The sequence below is a fragment of the Eurosta solidaginis genome, chromosome 1 (genome assembly GCF_040869045.1).
Source record: "Eurosta solidaginis isolate ZX-2024a chromosome 1, ASM4086904v1, whole genome shotgun sequence".
Lineage (NCBI taxonomy): Eukaryota > Metazoa > Arthropoda > Insecta > Diptera > Tephritidae > Eurosta > Eurosta solidaginis.
The window spans coordinates 394,495,711-394,514,043 of record NC_090319.1 but is presented as its reverse complement, the minus strand read 5'-3'; positions in this window follow the sequence as shown (position 1 = coordinate 394,514,043).

The following is an 18,333-nucleotide window of genomic DNA, read 5'->3' as shown; positions in this document are numbered from 1 at the left end:
ACAACAAGTGTTTTATGAAACAGTGCGCGTCACTTCATCAAAGTATGTCCCAATATTCTAAGCTTATTGACAGATCCGACATATGTAATACTCCTATATTGCTAATAGAAAAGCTCGCAATGTGTTTTGAATTCGAAATAAAAACAAGACAGCCTATAAAATTTTTGTGATTGTAGCAGCATAAGTGTGACAAAAAAAATATAAATTTAGGTACATTCGATTATTGAATACAAAAGCAAAAACGTTTAAACAGCAATATATCGGCACTCTGATGTTTGGGAATGTACCTAGCCTTTTGTAGCAATATAGGAGTATTACATATATGATTATTAGGGCGGGTCGATTTAAAAATCGCTCATTGCTCTGTGAAATCGTATTCTAGGGATCAAAATAAGAAACTTTGGTGAAGGAACCATACCTCTAAAACGAATTCTGATATCCCCCCTTTGGGTCGAACTTTTGGTTAGGGGCAATTTCAATTCTACCTGCTGTGTCTTGTGGTGGCTTAAAAAAAACAACACAAGCAATTTTACGATCTGCAATTGTGTCACAGTCATACCTTCATTTTTTAAAACGGTTGAATAAAAAACCCACACAACTATGTTTACGCCATGCAAATACATCACAGTGATGCCTTGGTTTTAAAAGGGGGTTGTAAAAACGCTAAAAGTTAAATTCATTTTTTCATTTACATATGTTCTGACTAAATAAATTTCTAAAGAGAAAAATAAACTCCAAAAAGAAAAAACATAGGCATTTCAAAGTGGGATTTTTCAAAATTTGCCCCTACGACCCAAAGGGGGGGGGACATCAGAATTCGCTTTAGAGGTATGGTTCCTTCGGCAAAGTTTTTTATTTTGACCTCTAGAATATGATTTTCACAGAGCAATGGGCGATTTTTTTGCCTCCCCACAAATCGACCCGGCCTAATGATTATATAACTTTTCTTTTAGTGTTTTGTTTTAATAACTTGGTAAATTGAACGATGCAAAGTCCGTGTTAAGCTGACATCGAAAACGGCTGTTTTTTTAAATAACTTTTTGAACAGTTAGAAAGAGTTAAATTTCGTAATTAGTTTTTTATAACTGGCAGTAATGCGCATCAGTTGATACCACTTTCGACCATATCCGACCAATTTTCGACATGAACAATAAATGGCCTAAACAGTCTTAAGCGGGAGTCATTGGTGCCGTATGTCGTATCCCTAACGTAATCAGCTGTTTATCGTTACGACGGTAAACCAAAAACTAATTGCTTGGTTACGATACGGTTACGACCTTAGCGGCACCAATAATCGATTGCATTGATTCCCATAAGGTTGGTCGAATCAGCTGTTATAAGGTTACCGATACGGTTAGCGATAAAGCACCAATGTCTGCAGCTTTAAACGAGTAAAAAATATAGTAACGCGCCGATATTTTTGACATTTGGCGGCGGCGTGCGAAAAACGACCAAAATCGGTGGCGGCGTATATCTCTAGTGTGTATAGTAGATACTTAGGCCGTGTATGAAGCTATGAAGCCTTAGATCTTTTTTTCTACATAAGTACCGACGACACAATTTTAGCATTATGCTTTAAAAATATATCACAAAAACTTGCACAGAGATAAAGTGACTTTGCACGTCTTAAATAGATTATTGAAGGTCAAATGGCATAAACTTTGTTCAACAAGTTTGCAAACGTCTGAACATTTTAACAATCAAAAGCAACAACAATTTATTTAACTATGCTCTTTTACATTTATAGGTACTTCGCTTTTGAGAAAGAGACTTTAAAAAATTGTCCTAACGGAGTTGTGATACACTGACCGCTCGTCTGTATTAAGCATTCTCCTACTTTCTAATTTTAATTTGAATGAAAGCGGTTCTGGACACTTTCACTCTCAAATGGTACGATCCAAACCGGTATTAAAATTATCTCCATCAGAGAATAAGCAGCTCCTTTAAAACATCCCAGCGATCTATCCATATCTACCGTATTCAGAGAAAGGAATATAATACATTGCGGCATTAGTCAGAGAAATCAAATATTAGCACATTTATTTAGCTTTGTAAATTTACCGATCATCTCCGTTTGATGAGCAACACAAAGTATTCGGTTTAGCATAAATTAACAATTCGACGCTAATGGACAATGAAGTGCTGAACAACAAATTAAAGTTCAACCAAATGCCACAATGAACTTTTTCATATGAATATGTATGTATGTATGTAGATGACTTCAACGCAATCTCATACATTACAATAATATCGTACTCTTTGTCACAATCACGCTATGTGTTGCGTTTGAAAATGTGAAGGAAGTTCAGGCTAAGAAATTGGTACTTATTTCGCCTTGCTAAAAGCCCAGTTACATAAGAAGTTTTTCAAATAGATGCGTTTAGCGAAATCTTAATGAGTAGATTGTACGTATTTTTATGGAGAAGGGCGAATCGACCGACACTGGCGCCATCTGACATGAAAAAGTAGCCAACCTCCAACTTATGTTGCAAGCATAGCATAAGAAAATGAATACGACATTTGCTTTGGCTAATTGTGCTTGCACTTAAGCTGGAGTCATTGGTGCCGTATGTCGTATCGCTGTATCCGTATCCCTAACGTAATCAGCTGTTTATCGTTACGACGGTAAACCAAAGCCCAATTGGTTGGCTACGATACGGTTACGACCTTAGCGGCACCAATAATCGATTGCATTGATTCTCATAAGGTTGGTCGAATCAGCTGTTAAAAGGTTACCGATAAAGTCTCCAGCTTTAAGCTGGAGACAATGGTGCTGTTAAAAGGTTACCGATACGGTTACCGATAGTCTCCAGCTTTAAGCTGGAGACAATGGTGCTGTTAAAAGGTTACCGATACGGTTACCGATAGTCTCCAGCTTTAAGCTGCAGACATTGGTGCTTTATCGGTAACCGTATCGGTAACCTTTTAACAGCTGATTCGACCAACCTTATGACAATCAATGCAATCGATTATTGGTGCCGCTAAAGTCGTAACCGTATCGTAGCCAACTAATTGGGTTTTGGTTTACCGTCGTAACGATAAACAGCTGATTACGTTAGGGATACGGATACAGCGATACGACATACGGCACCAATGACTCCAGCTTTAAGCTGGAGACAATGGTGCTGTTAAAAGGTTACCGATACGGTTACCGATAGTCTCCAGCTTTAAGCTGGAGACAATGGTGCTTTATCGGTAACCGTATCGGTAACCTTTTAACAGCTGATTCGACCAACCTTATGAGAATCAATGCAATCGATTATTGGTGCCGCTAAGGTCGTAACCGTATCGTAGCCAACCAACTGGGTTTTGGTTTACCGTCGTAACGATAAACAGCTGATTACGTTAGGGATACGGATACAGCGATACGACATACGGCACCAATGACTCCGGCTTTAGCAAGTGAAATTATTTTTCCCACTAGTTGGTGCTTTTCTTACATTTTTCACAGTTAAAAGTTGCGATTTAAGAAATGAATGAGACACAAAATATGTTAGGAAGTATTTTTCTTGTATAGTGAGAATGTTTATAACAGTGAAAACTTTGTATGTGAATGGGCAAGGCGAAATAAGTTTCAATTGCTAGGTCTGAATTTCCTTTATATTTACAAATGAATTACCTTGTGTAATTGCTACCATATTTATTAGCCGTGTTTTTTAACACGCGCGTATACGTTTCGTTTGCGCGTGTTAAAAAACGCCTATCTTCGCTTAGATAATGCTTAGGAGACCCATCTAGCGGCTGTGGTAAAACAACTAGCTACAGCAACAGGGTGTACCGAAAAGCGGAGACGCAACGCTCTGATGGCCATAGGGTATAACATATAGCTGAATCAGTTGCGATGAATTGTGGACACACATATAATACATAGAATTAGTGTACAGGGTGAAACAAAGACACATATTTCAGTTACATCTGAGTATAATGCGTATTGAAATTTAGTAGGACAAAATTTATGCGCAGCAATTTCAGAGATGTATTTATAGTTTGTCTCTTAGCAGTCAATATAAAGTTTAAGCGTAAACGGATATACGCGTGTTAAAAAACACGGCTAACATCAAACTTTAACAAGAAGTGTGCTAGCAAAGCCATATCAGCGTTCTTTTGTGTGTGAGTGAAATCATCGTTAAGGACAAGCGTTTCATAACGTTCATAACATTAACGAAGTGGTTTCGTTTCGCGGCAAAGTACTTCAAGATTGCCAACTTTTTGATGTCAGATGGTGCCACCGTCGCTAGAGCTGAGGTCCATAAAAAAATGTACAATCTACTCATCATGCAAGTGATTGCTTTGAACGCATCTAGGTGGAAAAGTTGATTGTGGCTCGGCCATTATGTTGGAGTTGTTTGCCTTAGGAGTCTGGCGGGTATTTTTCAATTCATCTCTTATCAATTTGCTTGTACAAACATGCATACACATGCGCGCCTTCAAACATAGAATAAAATGAATATAATGACAGTATAGTGATTTAGTTTTCTGTTTTCGCTGTATAGATATTGGGGCGTGTCTCAAGAAATATTCAAACATCATTGAGGTAAGTCCCCTCGAGGCAGCAATTGAGCTAGGGGCTTGAATACTCCTGGTTTTGCTAAGAAGACAGTTATTTTATAATATGTATAAGTCCTGACACCTAATATTGTTTTCCGTTTGGTCATATTTCTGGTAACACTATGGACACTACGAAGACTATTTTCCGAATTTTCAGGACCTGAAGGTTCAATTGTATAGATTTGATAAAAATTGCAACACATTGTCGAGTTTGCCAAACTCAGAAAATTCGATATACAATTTCTCAGAAACAAAAAAATATTTTCTAAAAGCTCGATATTGAAGAGTAGAAGTGGAACTTTAAGTGGAAATCATTATCTTAAAAAAAGTTCTAGGCATGGCCTCAATTGTATATGGCTAAAAGGTGTTTTTTGTACTTTAGGCTTATACTGTTTTCACACAGAAACTTAATGATCTCATTTCACCTTCTAATGAAATGGTAAATTTTTTGCTTTCACACAGAAGTAACTGCTCGATTAGTATGAAGGATGAAATGTCAAGTGAATAAAATGACAATGCTGTATGACAGACAATCATGGCGGAACGATACAAGGTGGCAGCATGGTGACATACCTACAAACAAACAAAATTCCATGAACTTGTAAATTCGATGGACAAATGTTAAAATAGTACTGCGCCGGTAGTTTATGTATCAAATCAAATAAAAAAGGTTATAATCAGCTGTTCGATGCGGCCACCTTGTATCGTTCCGCCATGCAGGCAAGGACATTTACTTTGACAAATGACATTTTTAAGCACTGAACACACCAAAAACTAAGAAGCGGAAGGCTGCCAACAGAGTTGCATTGTGCTTTTGACTTCATTAGGCATTCGATTAGCTACTAATGAAATAATTATAGATTCGACTTTTGTAGGGAAGATTGAGCTCAATAAGCGTCTTAATGTAGAAAACTGCCTTTATTATTCAATAAGCCGTCTGTGTGAAAACAGTATTAGGTTCGAATATCTCAAAAACTCGAAGTGCCGGGACTGTTTTAACTCAGGTTCAGGTTCACCACGTCGAAACCTTCCAAAAAGTATAGTCCGGTTTTTGCTTACAAAATCTTGCCACCGTTGTTTTATACATTAGCTGTGTTTTTTTCACGTCTATATACGTTTACGCTTAAACTTTATATGGACTGCTAAGCGACAAACTTTAAATACACCTCTGAAATTGCTACGCATAAAATTAGTACTACTAAATTTCAATACGCATTATACTCAGATGTAACTGAAATATGTGCCCATGTTTCACCCTCTGCACTAATTCCATGTATTCTATGCGCGTCCACTATCTATCACAACTGATTCAGCTATATGTTATACACAGAAATACAACAGTGGGTTGTGTCTCCGCTTTTCGATGCACCCTATAGCTGTAGCTAGTTGTTTAACCACTGCCGCTAGATGGGTCTCCTAAGAATTATCTAAGCGAGGATAGGCGTTTTTTTCACGCGCAACGAAACGTATACGCGTGTAAAAAAAAACACGGCTATTATGTGTCAAAGTGTAATGCTTGTTTTCCTCCCAGAAGGGGGATGTTTTTGGAATAAGTTTTAAATTGTATAAATATTAAAATGCAAGTTTCAACAATCAAATGGAGACATTCAATCAGGTCATTTTTAACCCGCTAGTTCAACCTGACCTAACTTTTTGGACAATTATGCCCCGGGCGCTACTCCGCAAACAAAAAATTGCAGAAATTTTTATTTTTATTATAACTAATAACAAGCATATACATATACATATATACATATAAATGAAAGTGAAAGATACAATTGAATTTTTTTGTTAGTGTAACGAAATAAAATGTCCTTCCTTTTTTGAAAATCGCATAAGGTAGGTAAACAACAACAACAACCCTTTTATAACTTTTGTTTTATCCATTCTGATACACTCTAATATATGTACATATATACTTTCTATATTCATAATAATATGTGATCACAAGCAATAACAGTCTAAGACGACTTAGGAAATGTGCAGAGCGCAAAGGCAGCGTGTGTTTATATTAACCTTTAGACGGGCAAAATAGAAATAGCAAAATTTTAGATTTGAAAATTTTAGTTTATGTATAATTTCTCTTCGATGAAGTCATATTCGAAATCGGATTTTTAAAACTCCGTCTAGTTTTGGCGCTAGGCCCCAAAATTTGGAGACCGTCTGTAGACGGTCTTGCCCGCGTAAGAGTAGAAAATGAACGAGGTGGTTAAACAGATATTTAATATAATAAAACAACTTTATTCAAGAAAAATAGTTCATAAACGGTAACAAAAGTATTACAGTATTGTTTTTACATTAAGAGCGGTACGCAGACGCTCAAGAAATGCTCAAGAAAATTCCTTGTGTTAAATTTTCTTGAGGTAGTACGCAGTTTACAAGAAATTTAGTACGATACTTTACTACTATTTTTCCATCAAATTTGCATATGGCAACGCCGGTTTCCGAAAGAAATATGTCAAGTGCCATATATTTCTTGAAGAAAAAAGGTAAACAAACTGAAAAAATTAGGTAAATGGCTTTTTAATTTTTCTGCAATAAATAATTATTATTTTATTTCAGAAATGGAAATAACAATAGCTGCAGCACCAAAACGCAAAAAGCTCATAGTGAATTTCACGGCGGTGGAGAAACGGGCACTTATAAGGGAAGTCACATTCCTTACATTTTGTTGTTTACGTGCTCTTCTTCTTGCTTGATTCACTACTCACCATGGATTTTTAAACGTCAAAATTACTTCCATACTACTATTTTTCACGCAAGAAAAAGGCTAAATTTTTCTTGAGCAATTACTTGTGATCTGCGTACCGCTCTTTATTCATGAGTGTGATAATCTCTGAAACAGTTTTTGGTACTTCAGTAACATAAATGTATTTGAAATTTTGTACAAATGGTATGTATATCTGATTTCTTGCAAAGCTACCACGAGTTTTTTGAACTCCACTCAGGAATATGGTCAGACTTATTATATCTTATGTCCTCCGGGGGGTATATTGCTCTCTTACTAACTGCGTTTTTACTGTGAATAACATGTGGGGGCTTGGGGGCCGTCCGACTTTTGGCCTATCAGTAGAAGCACATAGAGCTTTAGCTAACTCCAAACGAAATTGATATAACGTCAAACCTTTCACCCGTTAGTTGTTTCCGGAATAGGATGAATTCTTTCGACGATATATTATGAAGGCACTGGTGATCGCCATATCAAATAGATGATAAAACATACGCGTCATGGTATCCTAAAGAGGAAGCTTTAGAAGTAGATGGTTACATATCGAGTGGTGTGGTGTTAGTATCCGATACTTTATCTGTTGGTTCAGGTGGGAGCCTTTGTGTTTTTGAAGCAACCGTTGCTGATGAAACATCAGTAAGTGCGCTAAGGTACAGTAAAAGTCCATCCCCTTTTCAAAATTGCCATTGTCTATCTTATCTAAAACTTCCGTTATCATTTCTGATCAACAACGTAATCTGGGTCTGCTATACTGTCCCTATCATCCTCGTACCCAGAATCTTCATCAGACAAAATAGTTGAGTTCACCAACTGCTCGATTTCTTCGTCTGTCATTGAAGATAGATTGAATTTCTTTCTTTTACCTTCGTTAGTCAGCTCCTGTGACTTTTTCGCACAGTATCTTTTTTTTGTGGTTTACCTCCTTCCATTTTCTGAAAATACCAGTACGACATACAAAACTAGCCTTTACAGACGTAAAAAGTAAGGAAAAAGCAAGGGATCAAAATAAACTAGTGTTGCGCTACTCCATCAAATTAGGAATTTGTGTTAACCTTACCCGGGCAAGACCGTTCAGTGAAGGTCTTAACAAAACACTAAAAAGCACCATATTTTCTTTGTTCGATATTGAGCCAAACATAAGATATGAAAGTCAACAATATTTTAACTTACATTAAAAATTTCCAATTACATTAATTCACTGGAAATCACTTTTTTATTAATTTTAAATGTGCAGAATTACTAGGACAATTTATGCGTCACTTTTCACTTCGGCTCTCGCACTAGAACTAACAAAACAGTTGAATAGTTCCAATTAAGAACTTTTTTTATGAATTAGGAAGAAATAACGTTTAATATTCAATGACCCTGCAAAAATCGTTGGATCATATGGTCCACTAGAGTACTTACCATTATACTCCACTGTAATGCAGCAATAGACCAACTCATGCAAAAATCGTTAGATCATGTGTTGTTGTTGTTGTTGTAGCAATGCTCGCCCCATCTAATAGCCGCGACCGATCACAAATTGTCATCAATATCCTCTAACTGGAGTCCAAGGAAACTTGCCGTTTCAACAGGGGTGGACCATAAGGAAAGGGGTGTTAGAGGCGTTGGTTCCACATTACAATTAAACAGATGGTTGGTGTCATGTGGGGCCACATTGCAAGCGGGGCATACATTTTGTATGTCGGGGTTTATTCTGGATAGGTAAGAGTTTATCCTGTTACAGTATCCAGAACGAAGTTGAGCAAGAGTGACACGCGTTTTTTGGATAATTTTCTTTAAGTACTGGATTCACCGGGCAATTCCCGGCATAAAGGCCGACGCCTGTTTATGGAGTTCACCAAGGACCTGCTTGTGTTTTTTCACATCATACGGCTGGGTTCTCAGGTGCCGTATTTCCTCAAAATGCTTACGGAGATGACTCCTTAAGCCCCTAGGCGGTGCTGGTTCATCAACCCGATGTCTGTTGGGATGCCCAGGTTTCTGGGTATTCAACAGGAACTGTTTGGTCAGCATCTCATTTCTCTCCCTGATGGGGAGTATTCTCGCCTCGTTATGCAGATGGTGTTCTGGGGACATAAGAAGACAGCCCGTGGCGATTCTGAGAGCAGTATTTTGGCAGGCCTGTAGTTTCTTCCAGTGGGTAGTTTTTAGGCTTGGCGACCATATGGGTGACGCGTAGCACGTAATCGGCTGGCTAATTGCTTTGTATGTAGTCATGAGCGTTTCTTTATCTTTTCCCCAGGTACTGCCAGCGAGGGATTTGAGGATTTTGTTACGGCTCTGAATTCTCGGAACAATTGCGGCTGCGTGCTCACCAAAATGTAGATCCTGATCAAACGTCACACCCAAGACTTTGGGGTGTAGAACAGTCGGTAGCGTAGTGCCATCGACGTGGATGTTCAAAATGGTCGACATTTGGGACGTCCATCTTGTAAATAAGGTCGCGGAAGATTTAGTCGGTGATAATGCCAGGTTTCGCGAGGCGAAAAAACTGGAGAGATCAGGGAGGTAGCCGTTTATTTTATTGCATAGCGCATCGATCTTTGGGCCTGGGCCTGTGGCCATTATTGTGCAGTCATCGGCGTAGGAAACGATTGTGACTCCTTCCGGTGGTGAAGGTAGCTTAGATATGTAGAAATTAAACAAAAGTGGGGATATGACACCACCCTGTGGCACCCCTTGTTTAATTCTCCTTGATTTTGATGTTTCGTTTCTAATTTGCACCGATGCCTGCCGACCACCCAGATAATTTGAGGTCCACCTTTTAAGACATGGGGGAAGGGCAGACCCTTCCAGGTCTTGCAGTAACGAGCCATGGTTGACCGTATCAAAAGCTTTTGATAGGTCTAGCGCTACGAGTACTGTTCTATGGTGGGGGTATTGATTTAAACCGCAATTTATCTGGGTGCTAATGGCATTTAGCGCTGTGGTAGTGCTATGGAGTTTTCTGAAGCCATGCTGATGAGGGGCTAGCTGCAAATTTGATTGGAAATAAGGGAGCAAAATGGCTTCAAGCGCCTTTGCCACTGGCGATAGGAGAGATATCGGACAATACGACTCACCTATGTTAGCTGGTTTCCCAGGCTTTAGCAGCGTTAGATCATGTGGTCCACTGGAGTACTTACCATTATACTCCACTGTAATGCAGCAATGGACCAACTCATGTTTCTACACGAACATATTGTAAGCCGAACATTGCTCGTTTTAACGATTGTAATCACTACACGATGTTTATTGGACTGTGGGTACTCAATGGATTACTCTGATGTAAAGCGGAGCTGGAGTATATGGTCGAGTCCTAATACAACGCAATGTTAATTGGACCATATCTTGTCTATGAATTGTGGTTATACGAACACATTGTAAGCCGATCATTGCTCGTTTTTAACGATTGTAATCACTACACGATGTTTATTGGACTATGGGTACTCAATGGATTACTCTGATGTAATGCGGAGCTGGAGTATATGGTCGAGTCCTAATACATCGCAATGTTAATTGGACCATATCTTGTCTATGAATTGTGGTTAATTTTGGAGTACTCGGTTGGCCCATAGCCCTGCAAAAATCGTTGGATCATGTGTAGGGTTGCCAGATTTCTTTTGGGGAAATTCAGTACATTCGCCTATTTCAGCTTTAAAAAATCAGGACAATTCAGTACACTTTTGTTAAAACAAAATATCTATAATTCACAGCGCGCTTTATTAAGCATACATTAAAAAAGAAAATATACATAAATATTTACATATTTAGGTACATATCTACTATTCATGTACGGCGTCCTTATACGCTCATACTTATTTAGAGATCAATAAGTTCCATTATATTAACGTATGAATATCCACATACTGATTGATTCATACATTGTAACATTTACAGCATATATTTATGTATAATCAAATTAAATTATTTTCTTCATATTCATACGGATATGCTTTTTTCCTAATACTTGTGTGATTTTTGTGCCATTATTTTGATTAGTTGTTGGCCGTCATTGTTTTTTTTTTTAATTTAATAAACTCCTCGCAGTTCATTTTAAAATTTACTTTTATTTGAAGTTCACTTTCAATTGATTTAACTAAAAGGCGATTTCTTTCTTTACTCCACGCTTCAAACATTAAACTAAAAATTCGCTCAACAGCTGCGTTGGAATGTGGAATTGAGAAAATAACGCTACAAATTTTTTCAAACTGGGGAAAAGAGCCACTATTGAAAAATGGTATCCATTTATTTTCAAAACTTGAACTATTTGTTTCGTTTGTAAGAAAATTTTTTAAGGCAACAAATTCATCAAACAGCATATTTAAATCGATCTAATATAAAAATCATTAATTATTTCCGTGAATTGAAAGAAATTCATTTCGTTCCCTAAACGAAATACTTTCAATTTTTCAAATTTATTATCATTGTACTGAAATTTTTTGCCCAGATAATTTTTTTTTCCAATGTACTTGCTTTTTGCAAAGCACTTCGCGTATTTCAAAGCGTTTGCAACTCTGTTTACTTTATTTAGTATTTATGTGTGATAACGAAGTGGAATAGAACATATGTAAAACAGAACAGGGCGACTCTGATCATTAAAATCAAAAATTTTTTTTAATCATGTGAAATAACTTCAGAAGTTTTGCGATTAAATATGTCGAGATAGAAAAATCAGTACAAATCAGGACAGAACTGTAAAAAATCAGGACATTTGCGTACTGAATTGGGAATTGTGAAAATTCAGGACAGCGAGTGAAAATTCAGTACTGTTCTGCCTAAATCACTACGTGTGGCAACCTTAATCATGTGGTCCACTGGAGTACTTACCATTGTACTCCACTGTAATGCAGCAATGGACCAACTCATGTTTCTACACGAACATATTGTAAGCCGATCATTGCTCGTTTTAACGATTGTAATCACTACACGATGTTTATTGGACTGTGGGTACTCCATGGATTACTCTGATGTAATGCGGAGCTGGAGTATATGGTCCAGTCGTAGGACATCGCAATGTTAATTGGACCATATTTTTTGTATGAATTGTAGTTAATTTTGGAGCACTCGGTTGGTCCATAGCGAGTACTCCATACATGCATGCATGGAGTACTCACGATTTTTGCAGGGATATTGTAAGCCGATCATTGCTCGTTTTTAACGATTGTAATCACTACACGATGTTTATTGGACTGTGGGTACTCCATGGATTACTCTGATGTAATGCGGAGCTGGAGTATATGGTCCAGTCGTAGGACATCGCAATGTTAATTGGACCATATTTTTTGTATGAATTGTGGTTAATTTTGGAGCACTCGCGATTTTTGCAGGGGAACCGTTATATTACAGTTAGCGATAGCTATACGATTTGAATGTGAATACGTAAAAAGCAAAGACCTTCTGCAGACGGTCTTGCCTGACAAAGGGTTAATAAAACCTCACATTTTTGTGAAATTTTTTTGGTTATCATAATATGTACCTGTGTATTATACATTTTTGGAAGTAAAGTTATTGCATTTTGAATATTTCTTAAGTCGACTTTGGCTATGATCGGTTGTGATCACAGATATGTTAATTGCAATATCTAATTGATTTAGAAAACATTGATTTGTCTTTGCATTGGTAAGTGCGTGAACAGGTCTCGTTTACTGAGCTATTACTTTGGATATTCATTTAAAGCCAAATCAATTAATGGGAAATGGAGTATTTGTCTAAGATCAATATTAGATTAATAGCACCAATGGGCATTGTCATCGGCCATAGATCATTGACAGCACTATAAGCAAATACCTACTCATCTACTCCAATATATATATATGTACATACATACATATGTATATATGTATATACATACACAAATTTCATTCGAAGTCATCATAACTCAGCACCTGACTCTGATTGTTGTTGCTTTATGGAAATTGTGCCGATTCTGTTTGTTTTTAACTTGTGTGACAAAAATAAATATAAGTAAATACAGATAAATCTACTAAAATAAAATTGGTACCTACCTTTAAAAGCATAAAAGCTTTGAGAGGACCACCGCACAGTGTTTCGACTGCATGGAGTTAGGTGGAAAAAAGTCAAAACCATTATAGTTGTGCTCCTATATTAACTTAACCACTGAAATTGGATTATATAGAATCCCCATGCTTCTAATACGAAAAATTTGGGTGTGTGTGTGTCTACATATACATTAGGGTGCTTCAAAAAAATTTTTTTCCCAACGCATACCCTTTTAAATCCTTTTTATTGTAAAGATAATTATACTTTGTTTCAGATTTGCTCAACAGTCGTTTATTTAATAAAAATACAACTACAACATACTTCTATATAAGGTTATCATTCACTTACAGCTGCGGTCAAAATAATAGCACCACGCGCAAATTTATACTGACTCCGTTTACATCTGTTTAACACAATAATAAACTCTTTGATGTGAATGGTTTATTATCATAAGGAAATTATTTGGTATTTTTTAACAGCTTATAATATGCTACGTGAATTAAACAAAAACATAAAAAATACACAGTCAAAATAGTAGCACTTCAGTTCATTCTCAACAAAAATTAGGGGTCTTTCTTAAAATAAATCAAAAAATTAACTAATTGTATGGTTTCAATACTTTGTCGCGTGCCCTTTGTTCCCTATTACCGCAGCACAACGCCTTCCCATGGAATCCACTAACTGCTGGCATCTTTCAACTTTGATGGAACTCCAAATTTTTTGCACAGCCTACCAGAGCCCTTCAATGCTTGTTGGTTTTATTGTAGATACACCCTTCTTTATTTTCGATAGGGTTCAAATCTGGAGACTGTGCAGGTCACTCCAGTACATTGATAGAGTTATCGCTGAACCATTTTTTTTGCCATTTTCCTGGTGTGTTTGAGGTCATTTTCTTGCTGGTAGACCCACACCAGCGGCATTTCGTAGGAAGCATACGGCAGCATAATTTCATAAAGGATTTTTACATAAACTGATGAATCCATAATGGTTTTGATCCAATATATAGGACCCACACATTGATACGAGAAGCAACCCCATACCATTAAACTAAAACCTCCATGTTTGATAGTTTTTGCTGTAAATTGTGGTTTGTATTCGCTGTTAGGTGGCCTACGGACAAAACATCTGGAACCCTTTCCACCAAAAAGAACAATCTTGGATTCGTCAGTCCATAGCACATTTCTCCACTTTTCCTTTGCACAAGTTAGATGTGCTTCAGCAAAACATATCCGTATAGCAACATGCTGAGAGGAAAGGAGCGGCACTTTTCGAGGACTACATGCATTGAGGCTGTTATCTCGAAGTCTACGGCGAAGAGTTTCCACGCTAGCCAGCACATCAATGTTTTATTGAGATCTGTAGCTGTCATAAAAGGATTTGCTTTAGTCGTCCGTATTAACCGTGTTACTATTAAGGGTGACAAAACTCGATTTCTACCACAGGATTAAACTTTTTGCTCATATCTTAGGGCATTTATTATCATTTTATTGGAACAGCCTAGCAATTCCCTTATTTGGGAATACGATTTACCCTCGGACACAAATATTTTTCTTAGTTCACGTTTTTCAGGGGAACAATGCTTTCCGTGACCCATAACTATAAAATTTTTTAAAATTATTACACGATTTTATAAAAAGTACATTAAGTACATTTTATTACCTTTTGTTTTCACTTTTTTCACAAAATTTTGCAAAACAAATTTAAAAAAGCCGACTGGTGCTATTTTATTGACTGCACGAAATGATAAGTGTTAACGAAAGATCTTTTACAACTGATTAACAGTTACAAAATTTGACAAAAAATGCACACACGCTGAGAAAGCATACAAAATGTAGCTGTAATGTACACTCAAAAAAATAATATAGTAGATAGGTGAAATTTTTACATCTTTCGAATCAGAATATTGCATCTGGTGCTATTATATTGACCGGCACTGTATATATTTACTGTAAATAAATATTTCAAAACTAGCAATCGTCCCTGACCTTTTTTCACAGATAACACCTTTAATATTTAACACATACAGTTGTCTTCAAAAAAACAGTAGCTAAATTCTTTTTACTTTTTATACTCAGCTGAGCAGAGCCCACATAGTATATTAACTTTGTTCGCATAACGGTAATCCGTAACGGCATAAACTAATCGAGATAGATATAGACTTCTATATATCAAAATGATCTGGGTGAAAAAAGAAATTCATTTAGCCATGTCCGTCCGTCTGTAAACACGATAACTTGAGGAAATTTTGAGGTATCTTGATGAAATTTGGTATGTAGGTTCCTGGGCACTCATCTCAGATCGCTATTTAAAATGACGAAATCGGACTACAACTATACCCACTTTTTCGATATCGAAAATTTCACGAAACCGAAAAAGTGCGATAATTCATTACAAAAGACGGATAAAGCGATGAAACTTGGTGGGTGCGTTGACCTTATGACGCAAAATAGAAAATTAGAAAAATTTTAGGCAACGGGCGTGGCACCGCTCACTTTTAGAAAAGGGTAATTTAAAAGTTTTGCAAGCTGTAATTTGGCAGTCGTTGAAGATATCATGATGAAATTTGGTAGGCACGTTACTCCTATTACTATATGTGTGCTAAATAAAAATTAGCGAAATCGGATGACGAACACGCCCACTTTTAAAAAAAAATTTTTTAAAGTTAAATTTTAACAAGAAATTTAATATCTTTACAGGATAAAAGTAAATTATGTCAACATTCGACTCCAGTAATGATATGGTGCAACAAAATACAAAGATAAAAGAAAATTTCAAAATGAGCGTAACTCCGCCCTTTTTCATTTAATTCGTCTAGAATACTTTTAATGCCATAAGTCGAACAAAAATTTACCAATCCTTGTGAAATTTGGTAGGGATATAAATTCTATGACGATAACTGTTTTCTGTGAAAATGGGCGAAATCGGTTGAAGCCACGCCCAGTTTTTATACACAGTCGACCGTCTGTCCTTCCGCTCGGCCGTTAACACGATAACTTGCGTCACTTTATCTTGGTATAAAATATGGCCGAAATCTGACTATGACCACGCCCATTTTTCCGATATCGAAAATTACGAAAAATGAAAAAATGCCATAATTCTCTACAAAATATGAAAAAAGAGATGAAACATGGTAATTGGATTGGTTTATTGACGCAAAATATAACATTAGAAAAAACTTTGTAAAATGGGTGTGACACCTACCATATTAAGTAGAAGAAAATGAAAAAGTTCTGCAGGGCGAAATCAAAAGCCCTTGGCAGGAATAATCTTCGTGGTATGACATATATAAATAAATTAGCGGTACCCGACAGAAGATGTTCTGGGTCTCCCTGGTCCACATTTTGATCGATATCTCGAAAACGCCTTCACATATACAACTAAGGGCTACTCCCTTTTAAAACCCTCACCACAGAGACACCTTTGTTTTGAAGCATTTACCTGCGCATTTTTCATATCTTTAGCACTGTCTAAGTCATCGCTTAGTTCTTTAATAATGCTCCAGCATATTTGTTCCTTGCGAACCTAAGAGCGTGCTCGACAGCGAACAAAATTTCCTCCAAAGAGTAATTGTTAAGTATAAATTCTACTCTTTTTATTTTAGTTTTCTGCCCACAGTCTTCGAAGTCCTTTGAGGGTCCACCGAATTGTTGTGCTTTTGTAAAAGTTTCTTCAGCAGCATACGAAGGAGCATCTGGTTCCTCCTGTGGAAAACCGATATCCTCACCATTAAACCATTGCTCATACTTAGAAGAGAACCGCCCAATCCATTTACCAGCGAAATTCCACTTCTTATCAATTTTCTACATCAGCAATTTTATGTTTCTTTTTAGTTCATCTTTCGTATTATCGGATATACAAAGGTTAATCTTTGTAAGTATGTTACTATATATTTTTTCAAGTCTTTTATTTTTATGGTCGCTTTGCCACAATTGAAAAAATTCTTTTCGTGAAATTATATAAGATGAAACTGAAAATCGAAAAATTTTAAAAATAAAAAATTACACATTTTTGCAAATCCGTGCGCTACAATCGGCTTATATGAACAGAAACCAGGTAAAATTCTCTACAATATGAATCTACTTTTATTGAGTTACTAAGGGGTACTCACTTTTTTTTTGCTACTAATCTCATAAATTTACAATTCCTTGTTGTTTTTTTTAAGAAAAAAAAAATACCAAAATCCAAAATGAATGATAAATATTTTACCTGGATTATGGATGACTCGTACTGAATAGATATCGTTTAAAAAATTATGGTTTGTATTAAATTTATTGCCGCTAAACGCACTCAAACCGATTAATCAATATCACCCGGCTTTCACAAATTTCCACACAAATGCATCGTTTGTCGAAGATTAGTGGCAGCTATTTACCCGAGATTTTGCGTACACGACTTTTAGTAATTGCCCTCTAACATAAACACATTTTCGTTTTTATCTGTCACTATGACTTTTTTCCACCTGCCGCCTTATAGTCGAAACACTGTGCACCGTCATTATAAACAGAGCTGGAAAAATTTTGTATACGTCAAACATCGGTCATACCTTTGTTTAAATAATATTTGCTCTTTTTAGCCTTGGCCTTTTTAATGTACGAAAATGAATATGTACTCACGTACATGCGTATGTACATACATAGATTTGTAGAAATACATACATATCTATATACATATATCATCTTTCTTAGCTTTAGCTTAACCGAGTTTGTAATTCCAAAAATATTAAAGAAGACAATAGAACTTACATTACCTCAACATGTCTGGTTACTCAGCATAAAAGAAATAATGCTTTTCAAAATTTCACTAGATTGGGGGAAAAAAATATATGAAAAAGAGCACCTTATTCGAAAACTTGAAACAAAAAAATTCAGAGTGACACATAACGACTGACGTTAATACTTTTCTTCTGCGGTGAAATTAGAGATATATCAGCAAGAACAGCTTAGTTAACAACTCAGACGTGCTGAACTAAAAATTTGTTAGTTACGAGTCAGGAAAGCAGAACTTGCACCCATAGCTTCTTTTAAACTATTAATTTTGACCAAAACTACCGAGAATATCGTATTTTTCCA